Below are 18592 nucleotides of genomic sequence, written 5' to 3'. Positions count from 1 at the left end.
AAAAACAAAGGATTCAAACGAGCCTCCAGATGGGAAACAACTGAAGCTTTTCACAGGTTTAAATCCTGCTGTACCTTGGGGCTGCTGCTGAACTCCAGCAGTGCATGTATGAACAGGCACAGCAACCCCCCTGTGTGTTCAGACACACACAGCTGCAAAAAAAATCCACTGCTTTAAAGCACTGATGCTTTGGATGTGTTTCTGCTTCTGCCATTTGTCTTTCAGGAACAGATTGCAATAAATTTTTTTTTCACGTTCTCCTTTTTTTAGAAATTTTGCTCTTTACCCATCCATACCTTACCGAAATTAATTTAAACTCCATTAAGAGGAAAAGAAAATTCTCTGAATTTCAGTAATCATCTAAATAATCACTTAGGTGATTATTAAAATTCACCTTAGTAATCTCATGCTTGAACACTTGCAGTTTCCTCCTTTAGCCTTTGCAATCCCAGTTTCCTGTCCTTTAGTCTAAAACTCTAAAACAATTGGGCTGTAATTTGATTGCCTTTTTTTCCTTCTTCTTTTCCTTCTTTTCTTCCTTCCTTCCTTCCTTCCTGCCCTGGGTGTTGAGCTGGAGCACTCACCCTTTGTTCTGACAAGACCTCATTGGCTGCCCATTCACCAGATTTCCCAAAAATCACTACCTGGTCTGATCTGATCATACAAAGCAACCCCACTACCCTGCAAAATCCAGCAACCAACCTCCCTCCACAACTCTCTGAATCCTCCCGACAAAGGACCCACTCCTGGTGGTTCCAAGCTCTGCTCCAGATGCCAGATCTGATCCAGAAAGTCTGAAACAGGATGTGGAAAAAGAAGTTTCCTTGTTAAACTCTCACCATAAAGAAAGAATCTGCTGCTGGTTCTCCTCAGAAACTGCTGATTTTCAAGAATACTGCTTGATGGGGTTTAGGAAAAATTAAAAGAAGTTCATGAGAAAATGAGGATTTAGCTGCTCCCTGAGTTCCACAGGCTCCGTGGCCACATCATTCTCCCAGGACTCACACTGAGGGGAGAAATGCCTGAATGCAAAAAGAAAACATCTCCGGTGGGATGGGTGCTGATTTCATTTCCATTTCAGTGGTGTGACTCCAGCACCACTGACAGAAATATTCACAGGGGAGAACCACCTGCTCCAGCAGGACTGGGGATGGGAAAATGAAGGATCCCTCAGCAGTGAGGTTGGGGAAAAAAACCCAAACCAATCAACCAACAACAGCAGAAACCTACCCAAAACAAAACCCCAAAGGAAACAACCAAAGGAACCAAAAGGCCAGAGCAGCCCAGGAGTGACAGAAGTGCCTGGGAAAAGTGGTCACAGGGACAACCACTGGGGTCAACCTTACAGCTTTTCCAGCAGTGCCAGGGATCATTTCATCATTTCAGGCTTTTAGGGTTCTTCTGTTTAACACAAATTTCTAAAAACTAACATGGGCTCACCTTCCTCCAAGCTGGAATTTATATCCAGGAGCTTGGTAAGGCTAGAAAGGTAAAGATATAAATGCCAGTAAAAATTATAGGGAATGATTCTTCTCTTTCCCTGAGCATTGCCCCTGGGCAGTGCTCTCCCAGCAGCAGCAGCTGGATCATTGCACCCCAGACAGCTTCACCTCTGATGCCACCTCAGCTCTGTGCAGAGCTGGCACCAGCTGCTCCAGCAGAGCTCAGCACAAAGAGACAAAACCCTTCCTTCCCTCTCCTCCTACAGTATTTAAGCCACACATCTGCACTTGTCAAGTCCTCTTTCTGATGCTGGAAATTTACATTTGCCTTCATATACACACATGCTCCTTTTGTCACACTCTGATAAACTCAGATTTTATCCTCATCCCAGATGATGCTGGTGGAGAGAAGAAACTACCTGCTACAGAGGAGAAGCTGGGCAGCTGCTCCTGCAATAAAAAGTGTGGGGTTTTTTAAACTGAGTCCATAAAAAAACCATTTAATGGACAAAAATAAGATCCATGTTTGCATTTATAAAGCCAGGAGCTCATGTAATTTACACTCTCTTCTTTTGGGGTCTGGGCAGACGGATTCACAGCACATCACTCCCAGAAGATTTTATAGTGAGTGGCAAATCTCTGCTGAACATTTTCGTTTATAAAGAGATAATTAAAATTATAACCGATTCTAAAACAGAGGTGCAAAGTTGCTGGAAACAAGATCAAGAAAATGTTCACCAAATTCAGACTAGGAAGTTAAGATCTCTGCTGTATTCCAGCCCAGTTCAGGTAAGTGACTGATCCCAGCCTTGGCATTCCCAGTGCTCTTTCACTTTAAGGAAAGGGGGGAAAATGAACATGACCACAAATCCCAAATAAACCTTACAAAACCCAGCCTTCCACCACATTCTCTCACACTGGATTTAGCTTTAGTTCAGGTCAGTGCTGGTACCAGAACTGGCACAAAATGATCTGGGCCACCAGAAGCTGGAAGCAGGAATTTTCATATCTATCAGATAATCAAGTTTTGCAGGACAAGTGATGATGATGTGTAAAAATTCCATAGCAGCTAATCAAAGGCAAAACTTGAGGAAGCAGCAAAAAGCTCATAATGAAGAAATATATTCCACCACAGGTGGCAGGAAATTGTAGCTACTGATAACAAGTGTTATGGGGCTCTGGGAAAGAAAGAAAATCAGCATAAGCATGAAGGCAAAGTAGTGATAGCACCAATAAAAAAATAAAAAAAAAAGCCTCAGAGCACTCTCCAGAAATCTATCGTGAGAATCAAGTGAGAAGTAATAAAATTTGCATTTTCTGTAAGACCTTGCATTTAAACATATTCTTAAATACTGTGTGAGTTTCAGGAGCTGGCTGCAGACCGTGTGTTGCTTGAGCACATAAAAAAGCAAAGCATCTCTTCACTGAGCCCTGAAGCACCAACATCTGCAGGGAGTGATTGTGGTCTGAAAGATTCAGGAACAAGTAGCTCAATCCATCCAAAAAGGTGCAAATGATGGAGAAGCCAAAGAATTCAAAACCTGTGCCTTGGAGTATTACAGGGACAAAGCAGGAGCCTGAAGTCAGGGCCAAGCCTGAAGCTGGTCAGGGTGGGAAGTCCAATCCTGGAGCAATCCCAAACTCCTCTCCAGCTGCATTTGAAGGAATCTCCAGCTCAAGGAAAGTCACATAGTGGATGGCAGAACCCTGCAAAAGCTGGGCAGCATCAAATACCTATCCAGGATGGGTATTAATAGCCCTGCCTGAGAAGAATTCTCCAGGGGAAAAACAGAGTGCAAGGGGCAATGACTGGCTCAGCAAATGGAAAGCAAACAGAGAGTTCACCCACTGTGCTGCTGTAAGAGAAGACAATTCCCGAAGCCAAGGGAATTCTAACAGCCGTAAGACCAAGAGCAGGCAAAACACAGACACTAAAGCTGCTGAACAGGATCTGTGAGCTCAGGATGCATTCTAATAAGGAGCAGGTGAAAAGGGAACCTGTGTTTTGTCTAAAAAGAGCTCAGGCTGATCTCAGCAAGGAGATGCACTTGCAGGGTAAACTGGAAAAGAGAGGAAAGGACACCAAAGTCAAGGAGAGACTTCCCAGCACCCAGGAAAGGAATAAAATGAGCTGGGGGCTGGGGGGAAATCCTCTATCCAGACTCAGCAGTTCAATTTGTCCCTTAAAAAGGGAAATTTAACATGGCAATGCCCGAGAAAGTGGAAGAATCAGCAAAGCAGGCTCAGGTGGGGTCATACAAGGAAAAATTCACTTTTCCGTGGGATCAAAAGACTTAAACTAGGCAAAAAGAAAATGCTTCTCCCTGCCTTTCGGGGTGAATCTGTGCAATGTAGAATGCTCTGAGTGTCAAGAAAGGCTTGGCACATATCCTTTGAAATAGAGTGTGAATCAAGACAAATGTTAACACACTCCTTTGTGAGATTTGGTTTCTACATATTAGCATTTGAATTGTACTCAGCCCTCTGCATGTCACATTAAGAAAAATTCCCATTTCTCTGCTGTGCATTAGGAGGAAGCAGCAGAAATCTGGGCCCAAGAAAGAGCCAGGAGCCAGTAAAAACCCAGGATGACACCTACAAAGCCTCTGCCATCAAAGAGCCTGCCAAGGAAAACCCTAAAGCAGCAACACACCAATTTCCCTTCACGGGCAGCAGCTCTCAACTGATCACAATATTGATATTCTCAAGGACTGCCCCAAAGTCAGGAAGAATTCCTCTTTTGCAGCTGCTCCCTGGAGCACTTTGCCTTTCCTCAGAGAGGGAAATGTGTCCAGCAGCACCTGCAAGGAGATCTCGGTGTGCCTGCAGAGGTGATCAGTGCAGAAATTGTGAAAAAATGCCTTTTTTCAACAAATTACTGAGCAATAGTCCAAAGAAAAACTCAGAACATACAATTAACCACTTCCTGCCAATCCCCAAAGCAGCTCTCTTGGTGGCAGTGAAGCAAGTCCACTAAATAAGCAGGAATAAGAAAAATCCCCAAGATGCAAAAATAAAATATATTTTGTTATAAAATTTATAATAAAAATAATATTTTAAAAAATACTTTCATTATTACTATGAGCTCTTCTCTTTTGAGTTATATTCGATATTTCCAAAGATTTTTAATCCAGAAAAGCGTATCAAAAGCAGTAAGAAAGAAAGAAAAAAAGAATGACAGTAGTAATTAGTAGTAGAGTATTAATATGTGATTTTAAAACTAAAACCTTTCAATCGTGTCCTAATGTGCAAGAAAATTCCATAGAAATTTTAACTTCCTGGACATGGCAGGAATTATCCATGTGGCTTCCACAGCCACACAGAAGTCAAACCAGGCTGTCATTGATATTCATTTATAAACTGATATAAATCAAATATACATTTCCTCCTGTCCCTCAAGCAGGCACTGAAATCTCACCTGACTGTTCCTCTCCAACATTACTCAATTCCTTGGAATCCTCGGGAGCACAAACACTCTGTTCTCTCTGCCAGAGACGAAAAGGAAAAGAAATGGAAAAAGGAAAGAAATCTTAAAGGAAAAGCAGCTCCTGACACTGAGGCTCTTTGCCATTTTTAACAGCCAGGTCACACCAAGACAGGTGAGAATTGCTTAAATCCCAGGGTAATACTCATTAATTATAAAATTAACTGACATTATGTATTAACTTCATAGTAATACATCCAAGAGATGATTTGAGCCAAACACACAACACAGAATTTAGCAGGAATATATTTAATATTCTGGAGGGGGGGGGGGGGGGGATAGGTAAATCCTAATTTTTATTCCATTGAATTTTCTTACTCTCGTGTTTCCACACTGTATTTTAATCTATTGTTCAGGAGTCTGATGGGATATTTAGGCAATAGACCAAATGAAAATGTTTGCATAGCCATGCTGGACATCCTCACAGGGCCACAGATCCTATCACCTTGAAAATAGGGATAAAAATCCATCTTTTTCTAATGCACCTCAAGATCTACTGAGGAGAACCCCATGCAAGGACTCCTGTCAGCTGCTGCCCTCTCACTGATTATGGTTATGTTGGAATATTACCCTTCCTGACCTCTGAAAATAACATAAAATTGAAATGGAGCAGTAATTGTATGATTATAAAATGTCACTAACACCAGCCAGTAGGAAAAGACTATTTAATTAAAGGAAGTTTGCTCTTCAAAGGAGGAAGAGTTCAGATTCATTCACAGATATTTATATAATTAATTTATTTGTGCAAAGAGAAGATGAATGTAGAAATCTGCTCTGGGGAAGGGTTCAGGCTTATACACAGCTATTTACATATTTAATTTTTAGTTGTGCAAAGAGAAGATGAATGTACAGGGTTTTGCAGGTACAGATCTACTCTGCTTCTGCACAGCCCCTCTGAAGGAACATCATCACATTCACAAGTGCCAGCAAATGGAACAGGCTCCTCTTCCCCCTCAAATGGAAAAAGTGGCACAGAAAGGGATGGATGGGGCTGTCTCTAACACTGATGCCTTAAGCTTAACTTTTATTCTTTTCAGGTTCTGTGGTGCCCAGGGGTGAGCTCTGAGCTCACAGTCAGTGTCACTCAGCTCTGCACACAGCAGGGACACAAAACAAATCCTTTTCCTGCTGCACACCAAGGACAATTTCAGGCCCAAAAGCACAAACAAGGGTGGGCTGGAGGGAGGAACAAGGAGGATGGGACCTCACAACCTGGAGCTGGAATTGGACAATTAAACCCCAAGATGCAAATGGACCAAAACTTACAAAAAATGTGAGAGCTCGTCACCCTTTGTCCATTTTGTGACCATTTTTAGTCCACCTTGTGTGTAGCCCTGGCCAGGCTCTTGACCTGCCCAAGGTGGATCCTGGAGGCCTTTCAATAAATCCCTACTTTATTCTCCAGCTCTGTGCAGTCTCTGTTTCAGGGCAGCCTGCCCAAGCCATCAACATCACACCTACAAACCAGATTTTGCTGACACCTCTCATTGTTTGGGATGAGCTGATGAATGATTTGTGCTGGGAATTGCAGTGAAGTGAGACCTGGAGCCCCAGGCTCTGCTGTTTGCCTCCAGTGGAGGTGGCAGAAGTGACAGAAATTGTTTGCCAAAGGTTCTCTCACCATTTGAAAAACCCAAAGGTCCGGTGTCTTCCCAGGGCCCTGCATTTACAGGCCAGGAGGGGAAAGCAGGTGCAGCTACACAAGATAAAACCACTTCTCCAGCTTTCCATCCCCAGATCCAGCTGGCATTTCAGTGCTGAGCAGCACAGAAATAACAGCACAGCCCAAAGTAGCTCCTTAATAACTCCAATAAATCACAGGGATGACAAAACAAAGCCAAGAAGGACTTCACATGGGAACATCTTTAGGAAAGGACAACACCTGCAGCTGCCTTGGAGCAAAAAAAAAAATTATCCTTGTGGTCTCCTGGGCTCAGCAGACACATTCCCAGAGCAGTGGGACTTCCTGCCTCTTGTCTAAACCTCCTGCCAAGGTCTGACCACAGCAGATGCTTGGTGTTCATCGATGCAAACAGCAGCACCTTCCACGTGTGCAGCCTCCACTCTCCCTTCTCAGAGAGAAGTTAAACAGAAGAACCCAGGGATTCAGCCCATTTTTATCCTGCAGTGGGATGGGAAAGGCTGAAGGCTATAGGAAGGTTTGTTTTGGGAGGGGGTTACAACTTTTTTCTTATCTCTACAAGCTCACTGAACTGTGTGGTTGTGCCTGGCAGCTTGCCTTCCACAACAGGAATTGAAACTATTATACTGAGAAATAGAGAAAATTACAGTATTTCAAACTCTGCTTATTTCTGTGGGGGGAAAAAAAAAATCGAGAGGCTTTTCTTTTTTTAATAGCTGAATGACTAAGAAAGTTCCCTCTCTAGTAAGTCTGTCTTCGCTTTTCAGTCTCTTACAGACATTTAAATGTCTGACAAATAGATTACAGACTACTTGTTTTAAGAGTTTGAGGAAAAATGAAGCTCGAATCTGTAGTACTTTGAAAGACAAGCACAATATTTGGTCTGCATAGCTCGTGGCACCTATTAAAACCTTCATTAAAGCCCCAGTGACAAACTGCTGCTGTCAGGGAGAAGTGATGCTGAGCACTCTGAAATACTTGATGGTACAGTTGCCCACACAGTCATTATGACCATGTTTTCATTCTCTCTATGCTGAAAAAAATATAGACACCTTCTAGAACATTTTGATACGAGTTGGGTTAGTTTTAGCTAAAAGAGCCCAGCAAACATTTACATGAGGTGAGAACTCCAGGTCCTGAGTGGAAATCCACCTGGAAATTACCAGTGGAAAACAAGCAAACCTTCGAGTAATTCCTCTCCACGTTCACATTACATAACATTTTGAATGCATTAAGGCTGTGCAAGTGCCACTTTGCACAATGTAATTATTTTTATAAACCTCCTGATGCAACAGTTGTTTCAGGTTTTTCGATATACAATATAGAAAAATTAATCTAAAAGAAGCCTGAGCAGTTTTCTGCACAGCAGCTACACAGAACTTAGAGCTCTAATCTATGGAGAGCTCTTTTCATTACCCACAGAAAACCAGCAAAGCCTTTTAATCTGAGTTCTTCATTTCTTTGTGCTTCTCCTATGGAGCTTTAAGTCTGTTCCACAGGTGAGGGAGAGTTCTGTGAACAGACACCCACAGCAACAGGGTGCTCTTGTTATCTTTCTGTTTCCCGTGTTTACTTGTTGAAAAAAGAGTGTGATTCTCTCTCTTCCCTAATAACTTGCTAACTGATCTCAATATTTTTGGAATATATTGCTTGTTGTCATAAAGCAAATTTTCTCAGACATCTCCATGCAGTCATAAAAATCAATTCTAAGCTTACGCTTCACTCTACAAAACTATTTCATCGTTAATAGTTACTAATTTTTCTTTTTTGGCTCTACTATTTCATAAGCTCAAAACTGACTTGGTAGTGAGCTCTATTTTTCCTTTTTTTCTCTAATAGTTTGAATATTTTACCTCCTTTCAGCAACAAGAGAGGTAACAAACAAAAATAGAGATTGTACATGCACTGTATCACCACTTGCAAGTTACTAGAATCACTTGCTACTGAAGAGAAAATTCAGAATAAATACCAGCTTGTTCCTTCCACTCACAAAATAATGGAATTTTTATACAATCAGTGGCAGCTGGGCAATGCCATTTTAACAAGATTGTGAAGTTCAGCCAGCCCAGCCTGCCTGTGCAGTTATAACTAAAGAAAAGCTGCAGATAATGTGATGCTGCCCCATACCTAACAGCACTGTCTGGATTCCTGCTCATCTGAATGGAACATCCTGTAAATGTATGGCTTCCCAAATTCAATAATTAAACCCCTACCACCTGGTTACAGCAATTAAAGTCTCATCACCACTAAAGGCAGAGTTTTCACACAAGTGAAAAAGGATAAATAAGATTCACACCACATCAAACACGATGACAACAAACATATCAGCACTCCACCTGGATTGAATATTTTTATTAAGTTGAGCTTATAAGACATAGCTCACAGTATAGATCAAAAATAATAATTAAGCCATGCACTATTACTGCTGGAACTTTCATTTCTGCATCCCCACACTTGCATTCCAGACTACAACTGATACTATTCCTGAGAAAATCTAGTTTGTGAGGGAAGTGGAGGGTTTGCCTTATGAAGCACAAATTTATAATTGTGGGGAAAAAAAAAAACCTGTCTAAATCAAGTACAGAGGCAGCATTATTTAGTCCAAAATCCCAGGGTCTGGGGGCTGTGGGAGAATGCAGAATTCTGCCAGAGGTTTGCAGAAGTGCCAACTCCTCCTGCACCACCTCCGTGCTGGGGTCCAGCATCTCTTCACACAGCTCAGCAGCAGAGCACTCCAAAAGAGGATTGTCACATTCCCCCACCCCACATTTCACACAACACAAAGTAAAGAGGCAGCAGATTGATCTTTCTAACCGAGGGAATCTCTCCTTAAACAATGTAAAACCATCACTGTGTGGAAAAAAAGTCTCTGGTGGTATTGTAGTAAAGGGAACAGAGCTCTGCTGTGTCCCTGGCTGGCTTCACCAAGCCAAAATTCAAGATCTTCTTTACCAATAAATGTGAATTCCTCAAGAATTTTCCAGAATTTCTACGAAGTTACAAGAGTAGATTTTTTTTTTTTTTTAATTTGAGGGAGGAAGAGAAAAAGAAACAACTTACAGTTGTCTTGTAAAAAGGAGCGAGTGCTTCATAAACAGGGTTCTGAGTCACATAACCAGCTGGGTCTCCTCGTGTTGGCTAATCAATCTTGATTTCAAAACTGGAAGAAAGAAAGAAGATAATTAGACTTGACAAACCCCAGAGAATTAAGCAAATTAATAGAACAAACAAGGATTGATCTAAAGGATACCCCACAGGAGAAACAGATCCAAGAGCAAACATCCAGTGTCATAAATAGTTAGGGACATTTTGCAGTAAAATAAAGTGATTAACAGATTCCAACTCTGTGACCAAAGATGTGAATTAAAAGCTTGAAAACACAGGCCTCAGTCCCAATGATATCTCTTCTTACCCATTTATCAGAGCTGTAGCCCTCTGGCCTCTCATATTTGTAAATAAGTGTGATTTTTAATCTATTTTTTGGAGACTGAAATCTTGGTGTGTGTTGTGCCTGAGAGGCAAAGGCCAGCAGAAAGGGCAGGAGCAGAGGGGGAAACATTCCCCTGGTTCCCCTTGCACAACATAAGAACTTGGAAGGGAACAATTGATAGGTGTTGAGGTGAGCAGAGCAATGTCATGGTGAGTAAGTGACATTCTGGCTGGTTTCATCATAGATGTCCAGGACAGGCAGCAGAAGAGGCCCTCCTTGGACATGGTGCCAGTATCCATGTGGGGACACATCCCCACTGCACCATAAGGACAGACAAAAAGAAATCCATTTCTCATGTTTTGGCATTAGAAGGGAGCTGTTGTGCTCCAGCACGATGCCATTTTTGAGCCAAGGCACAGAATTGCACTGGATTCCTCTCGTGTCAGAGCACAGCATAGGGCAGAGCCAGAGGAGACACTCCTGGGAGAGCAAACTTCCACTTCTGACTGCAAGTTCCAGCTAATGATCAATTCCTCACACCCCTCAGTAAATCATGTTTGGATTCAGCTTGCTGAAACTGGATTGTTCAAGGCCCTTTGAGCACCATGTGAAAAGATCTTTCATTATAAATGAGGATTTCCCTGCAGACACCAGTAAGACCACATCTGCTTCATCTTGGATTAGCATAAAGGAGCGAGCCTCCCCATGCTCCTGCCACTAAGTGTCAGCTCTGCCAGGTTTTGCACGTCATGGGCTTTACTCACTCTCCCCCTCGTGCCCAAATGGACATTTAAACTATCCAAACTCATGGAATATCCACGTACTGCTGGCGTCTGTAGGACTCGTTTCAGGTACAGCAACATCCCTTGAATATTCCTAACTGTAACTTATGTCAGTTCAGCTTGTATAATTGATCTGTGACTTCAGGACATGGACACCGCTGCTTTGTAAACTACATTTCAAATATCTTGTGAAGGTTAATGCAGAGCACAGTGTCCCAGGACCACACAGGATCTCCTGAATCTCTCTGCCCTCATACCTGTAGGAGCTGGGGAATGAAAAAATGGAGCAGCCCAGGGGAGAAGGACTTCAAGGTCCTGGTGGATGAGAGGCTGGAACATGCCCCAGCAATGTGCTAGGACCCCAAATCCCCTGTCCCAGCCATGTGTTAGGACCCCAAATCCCCTGTCCCAGCAATGTGCTAGGACCCCAAATCCCTCTGCCCCAGCCAAGTGCTAGGACCCCAAATCCCCCTGCCCCAGGATGGGCAGTAGGGGAGGGGGACTCTGCCCCTGTTCTCCTGTAAAACCCCACCTGCAGAGCTGCCCCAGCCTTGAGCCAGCTCAGGGAGGAGCTGGAGCTGCTGCAGAGAGCCCAGGGGAGGCTCCAGGATGGTCCCAGGGATGGAGCAGCTCTGCTGGCAGGAAAGGCTGGCAGAGCTGGGATTGTTCAGCCTGGAAAAGAGAAACTTTAGGGTGGCTGAATTGTGACCTTGCAGGGCCTGAAGGGGCTGCAGGAAAGATGGAGAGAGACTCTAAAAAAGACTGGAGGGACAGGACACAGGGAATGGCTTCCCAGTGCCAGAGGGCAGGGATGGATGGGATATTAGGAAAAAAAATTCTTTCCTGTGAGGCACAGGGTGCCCAGAGCAGCTGTGGCTGCCCCTGGATCCCTGGAATGTCCAAGGCCAGGCTGGACATTGGGGCTGGAGCAGCCTGGGACAGTGGGAGGTGTCCCTGCCCATGGCAGGGGGGAAATAGGATGATCTTTAAGGTCCCTTCCAAGCCAAGGCACCCGCTGATGGGACTCTGGGGTATTTAATCCCAAGGAACCTCAGCCTGGCGCTGCCCCGACACGGGGCACTGGCAGGGAAGGGAGAACACACTGAACCTGCCTGCTGAAAACAGGCACCTCTGCAGGATCCAGCCTGAAATTCGAGCCTCAAGGCTTTGTCTACCAAAGACAAAACAGCTTTTGGAACAAGTTTCTAATCGAATATTTATTATCAGACTGTACCACCAGGGGGCAAGATCGCAAAATAAAGGAATTTTTAAAACTCTTCCTATAATCCACTCAGTCAGGGCTGCTTCAAGGACCCATTGCTGGGCCATGGCAATTTTGGGAGGACTTGGGTAAGCATTTACCATGTACCCACATGCGTCTCTAAAAGAAGGTATTTTAATTTTTCTCCACCACTCTTCCTGTAGTCAATAGCCAAATGCAACAGGATATTTCCAGCACATGAAAAAGGAAATTGTGACCACCGGCTGCACTTCTTTGAAGAACTTGGTTTTCCCACTGTTTTCATCCTGCTCCCTCTTTCCCTGATAACCAATTTGACCTTTTCAAAAGGGCCTAAAACCTGACATGACTGCAGGGAGCCACATAATAAATGGGAATACAATCCAAAAATATTATTAAAATTACTTTGCAAAGGGAGAGTAAAGACCTTACACAGAGTAAGTACTTACAGTCATTTGGGTAATTTTTTTTTCCCATATATTCTTATTTCTCAGGTTATATCCCAATTTTCTATAAACCAAGACACAGGGTGGTTTTAAGTTCTACACTAAAGGTGTGCCATGGACACACGAGCTCAGTTTAAAGGGCTGAATGTTATAATATGTTATTTTACAGCCCATTGTCATTGAAAATTTAGAAAAATATAAATCTCCAGTAATAACTTGGAAAAATCTCTAATGCCTTGCCCCTAGATCACAAATGACACCATGTGAGCACCCAGTCCACATTAACTGATTTATTTACATCTATACACAGATAAATATATGGCTAAATAACAGGATATAAAATATCAGTAAAGCTAATGCTGATAACCTGACCAAGCTGGTGAGAAATTCTACCTGACTCTGAGATATGCAACACACACAAAAAAAAAAAAAAAAAAAAAAAAAAAAAAAAAAAAATCAAAAAACAATGATTCCAGAAATAGTTTAAGGACTTTTTCCTTCCATTTGTAGCATTGCACCTGCTCCATAACACACAGCTACACTTCACAGATGCTTAAAATATTGTCATTATCCCTGGAGCTAGAAGAAATTAGGTAGGTGTAAAATAATCAGAATGTCAAGCACATTAAATGTCAAGCATAAATAAGAAGCAAAATTGGAATCTCTCAAAGATGCTGGTACTCCCACAGTTGGGCAAAAAGTGTTAACTTCAATAACTGCCACCATTTGGGACTTGTATTATTTTATACAAACCACAAAATTCTCTGCCTTAATGGCATCAGCTTGAAAGATGATTTGGCATTAGAAAGTAGAAGTAAACGTTATCCAAAACATCAAGAAAACTTCCTGCCCCAAAATAGATTTTTTTATTTGAGACTCTTCAATTCAAACACTCCAGGGTATTGAAATTTAGAAGACAAATAAAAAAAAATCCAAAAGACTTTGCAGGAGAAGGGAGAGATGAGTAATTCACAAGCCTGTGTTACATGAGATGGCATCAAAAATATAAACTGCAAAATAAACTGCCAAGTTATGTTTCTTCAACCAATAAAATAAAATAACTTGTTCAATCAACTTTTAATTCCATAATTCAGTCATCATGAAAATTAAAATCAAGTACTCTTTCCCCAGTGAATTTATACTAACTAAATACTTCAAAATGAAGATACCTAAAAATTAAATTAGATTGGAAACTCTTTCAAGAGAGATTTGCTTTCATCTAAGTTCATACCATCCTAGCATAGAGACAAGTCCAGAAATCTAAACCATAGTTAACTAAAATTTAAGCTTGAAAAAAATAAATTAAAACCCACAAAGCCCATTATGTGATGCTTAGGGAGTAACACCTATTCTGAAATGCCCAATGAAATCCACAGAAGCGTTTTGGGTTGTTTTGGTCCGGAATCAACATCTCCTTTTCTTTCCATATTATCTATTAAACTTTCTATTTTGGAACCACACAACCCAAGCAGCTTTACTGGAGATCCAGAGGTTGGGAATGGCTTTGCTTGGAGGGCTTCAGCTGAGCAATTCTCTGGAAAAAAAATTCTGTGGCCCTGGAGAACCTGTGCCCCCCTCACTGAGATGTTGGCACGGCCAGAACACACCACAAAATCCTGAGTATTTCCAGGTTCATGTGGAAGCCATTCACACTCCTGGACAGAGGCAGGAGGGAAACTTTTCTAACCTCTGCTCATCCTTTCAACTATGGAGCAAGAGATCTTCTCTTTTTGGGAAGAGCTGGAGCAGAATCAATGGGTTGAGGAGTGGATCAGGAGACACAGGGCTGAGGTCACCAGAGCATTTGGCCTCTGTCAGCCCGGTGGACAATCAGTGACACTGATTCAATTTACAGTAACTGAGCATCAAGGTTAAAACACCTCCAAGGAACCATACTCCTGAGGAGGAAAAACACCCCAGAGAGCTGAACTTCAAAACTCTAATCTTCCTTTAAAGCTCCAGAAAACCATCCTTTAAAGCACGTCATACCTCTTCTAGCATTTCCTGTGTCAGATTTTTAGAGCAGGAGAGAAAACACTCAAACTCACAGTCTTATCCAATTTTACAATGAATTGATAGAATTAGGGCAAGACAGATTTACTCCCCTGCTTTATGGAATGAAGGCTCTCTGGACTATTTAGGACTTGCTAACATGCAGTGCTAAGATTACCATGCCATCTTAAGCCTGTGCTTCAAATCCAAAACTAATAAGAAAATACAAAGTATAAAGGTATTAATAACTGGAGTTTAAATTACATTAAAGGCTTTGTTGGCTTTCTTCTTTGCCTTATGAAATAGTAAGAAAATAGAAAAAAAAATCAAAAATTATATACCTAAAAGGAGGCAGCACCATATAGGTGAGCAGTCTTCCTTAAGGTCTTCATGAAAACAACATTTCCTCTTCCTAGAGAGTACTGTGATCCAGCCACAGACCCATGCAACTGAAATACATGTTCATATTTTAAAAAATAATAAAATCAAATCCTCTTCATGTTCAAGAACACTCTCTAAAGCACTTACTCTATAAAAAGAAATCTGCCAGAGTACATACACCTATTATTTCAGGAGCCAAACAAAAATAACAAGAGTGCCACCTATCCTTCATTAGGGATAACAGAACTTCCCGTGGACTGACCTTGCTGCTAAAAACCCTGCACAACAAAACCTGACAGCTAAGAACATATAAAACTCTTCATCTGGGCAGAGACCTGGGGGGGAGAAAGCAAAGGACTGTTGCATGGAAAAGAAGGATTAAAAAGAAATACGGGAGGAGGAGGACTTGGGAAAAATAAATCGGTTAGCTAACAAAAGTATAAAATCCAAAAGATTGAACCCAGGAAAACTAAAGTTTTAAAGCTTGAGGCCACATTTCAGGTTTCAGTAATGATTTTATGAAAATAGGTTTGTGTGTAACATGCAACGAGCAAACTTGTTCTAGAAGAATCTGCTGTACAGAGGAATATTTATCCAGTGAGGACAACTGGAGCAGCAGAGAGAGGTGCAAACGTCATTATTTTCTCTTTTTTTAAGTTTATAGCAGATATAGAAGTAATACAGATGAGCAATCCCAGCACCTATACCAGGAAAACTAAAAGAAATTATTGTACCTAGTGATAAACACATAGATAAATATATTTTATGAATTTAAAAAAAAAAAAAAAAAAAAAAAAAAAAAAAAAAAAAAAAAGAAGGATAGTTTTTCTTTTTGGTAAAGGGAAGTCATGGCTCAGGACCTGCTACATGCACATGGATGAGGGAAAATTCATACTTTTTCATCTGTTAAAATCCAATAGGTGTTTGTAGGCTTTCCAAACTGCCTCCCACCAAGGGAGTCACACGCAAACTAAGCCACTAGGAGATAACACAGAAGGCGTTTGCTTTTCAGAAAAAATCTGGTGAAAACATGGGAGCCAGAGTTCAGCTCTACCTGCAGTGGACACCACAGAGCCCTCCAGGGAATGTGAAATGGAAAAGGGAACAGCAGCAGAGCCAAGGGAAGGGGCAATGTTCTTCCTGTCAGGTGAGGAGGGGCAGCCATGGAGAAGAGGGAAAAGACCTTTCCAGCTGCAACTGGGCATTAAGGCAGGAGATGGATTTCACTACAATACAGTAAACACCTGAGAAAACAAACCCCAAAGTTACTGCTCAAATAGGGGAGCTCAGAGTTGATCCCCTCCCCAGCGAAGTGAGGCTGGGATAAAAGAGTGACATAAAACATACCTGGGACAACATCCCTTCCATTTTCACACAACTACACAGAGGGAAAAAGGTAAAAAATTTGTCACCTCTCCTATGGAGACAGCCAGGAGAAGACTTCAGGGAGACTTCAGAGCCCCTTCTTGTGCCTCAAGGGGCTCCAGGAGAGCTGGACAAGCGACTGGGACAAGAAGGAAAGGCTTCAAACTGATGGAGGGCAAAGTTAAATTGGGTATTGGGAAGGAATTCCTGGTCTGAGGGTGGCAGGCCCTGGCACAGGGTGCCCAGAGAAGCTGTGGCTGTCCCTGGATCCCTGGAAATGCCCAAGGCCAGGTTGGACACTGGGGCTTGGAGCCCAGGGATGGGCTTTCACCCTAGGATGGTGGAAGGTGTCCCTTCCCATGGCACAGTGGAGTGAGATGATCTTTACGGTCCCTCCTGACCCAAACCATTCCTAATCCACAATCCACTCCCTGTAGTTTGGATAAAAACCTCTTGATGATGAAGCAACATTTTTTAAATCAAGTGGACAGCCAGTGCTGACAGCTAAACAATCATCTGCATTAAATTTCCCAGAGAATTGAGGTGTGAGACACCAAGCTCCAGGAAGCATTGCTTGCCAAGCAGATCTTCATCAGACACACGATTTACAGGATAAACAAAATGCAGTGTCGTGTTGGAAAGTAATGGAGGTTACCTCAAACCTGTCAAAATTCACAACTCTAACCTCCCCAAAAGGATTGCAACTGCTTCACCATAGGAAAAAGGTGGGAATGAGTCCAAATGAGTGCTGCAACCTCTCCAAAGAACACAATGTGAACTCAAATAAAGATCATTTTATCGAGTTCCCCAGCAGAAGCTCCACAGTGACAAGTCCTTATGGATTGATTTACACAAAACAGTGAATTATGGTTTATCTATTGAGGGAGCTTTGATCCAGTGGTTTATATCAGTCCCTAAGCACAATTATAGGTATATAATCAATCAGAGAATACATGTTATTTAACAGCTCTGTTTGGAATCATATCCAAGACATTTAAAATTGTACTCCAGTTACAAGAATGTAAAAATAATCTGCTGTATGGTCTCATCAGAGAAGTTTCAGAAGGATGCTATTAATAAGTATTGAGACAAATACAAAGAATGGAAAAAAAAAAAAGAAGTGTGAAAAATATTTCCCATTAACATGTGCATATGGTTTCACTCAAAACAAATTTCCTTGCAAAAAACCATGTTTATATAACAATATTAAGTTGTTACATTACCAAACTGGCTGTAAGTTTATAATGGGGGCCGTTTTGATTTAGGGACCATAAAAATTTCAGCTGGAAGGCAAAAATTTCAAATATATATGGAAATAATGGAAGTAAAGTCCCGGAGGAAAACTATTTGAGAGAAAAATTATAAAGACAAAAGAAACAAAGTGTTGTTCCTGAGCTCCTAATGGATGCCAAAAGCCCAAGGAAAGAGGAGGGAGGTTGGGATTCGGCCTCTACCTCACACAAAGGTGTGTAAGACAGACCCATTAATTGCTGCCAGTGCATTTAATCTTAATTTTTTCATGCAAACTTGAAAATTTCAGAGATTTTAAGAAGCCAATCAAGCAGAATGGGCCACCTGTCCCCAGGTACTGTTTGAGCACCCGAGACCTTGTCAACATCATGGAAGCAGTATTTGAGAATCCAGCTGCAACAAGAATTTAAGCAATTTTTAATCCAGCTCCATGCTTGGATGAAACAAACAATTGATACAGAAGATTCTGTTGTAAATACCATTTTTTTTCTTGGCTTTTAGGGTCTGGATTAGGCTTCATGCTTGACAGGACCAAAGCGGAACTGATACGTGATAATGCTAAAAATGTAATAATGCAAGAATTTCTGCGTATGAGCATTAACAGGAGAGACTCGCCCAAGGAAACTCTCCAAACTCTGGGAGTTTAACACTTCTCACTGCACCAAAGGAGAGATCAACACAGGCCTGGTATGAGTCTCCTGACGCTGTGAAAGCTGGGAATTATTTCTGCTGGAGGCACAAAGCCACCCACAGCAGGCAGGAGAAACAGGGCTGGTCGGGTGGGGAGCCCTGGGACAGGGTGCCCAGAGAAGCTGTGGCTGTCCCTGGAAAGGTCCAAGGCCAGGTTGGACAGGGTTTAGAGCACCCTGGGGTGGTAGGAGGTGTGCCTGCCCATGGCAGGGGTGGCACTGGATGCGCTTTAAGGTCCCATCCCAGGCACCTCCCTACTTGGACAGGTAAACCCCAGAAAACCACATTGCACGTGTTGGTTTTTAAATCCCTGCCCTGAGGTGCTAACCCAGCCCTGTGCTGGTGTAATTCTGGAATTTACAGCAATTCTGGAATTTACAGCAATTAAGGAAAGAGCAGGTGGGAAAATAAGACAATGGCGGGGTGGCAGGAATATTCTTGGAGCTG

General features: G+C 42.2%; 1 protein-coding gene across 1 annotated transcript in view; it reads right to left on the bottom strand.

Moving 5' to 3' along the window:
- ATP2B2 (ATPase plasma membrane Ca2+ transporting 2) overlaps positions 1-18592 on the bottom strand; it is a 393079-nt gene that overhangs the window by 246101 nt on the left and 128386 nt on the right. Inside the window, exon 2 of the mRNA XM_066326916.1 lies at positions 9629-9728. The gene's annotated coding sequence lies outside the window, so the exon portion shown is untranslated. The remainder of the gene's footprint in view (positions 1-9628; positions 9729-18592) is intronic.

The sequence above is a fragment of the Sylvia atricapilla genome, chromosome 11, assembly GCF_009819655.1.
Source record: "Sylvia atricapilla isolate bSylAtr1 chromosome 11, bSylAtr1.pri, whole genome shotgun sequence".
Lineage (NCBI taxonomy): Eukaryota > Metazoa > Chordata > Aves > Passeriformes > Sylviidae > Sylvia > Sylvia atricapilla.
The sequence above is the reverse complement of the archived record's forward strand: the minus strand, read 5'-3'. Positions and strand labels throughout refer to the sequence as shown.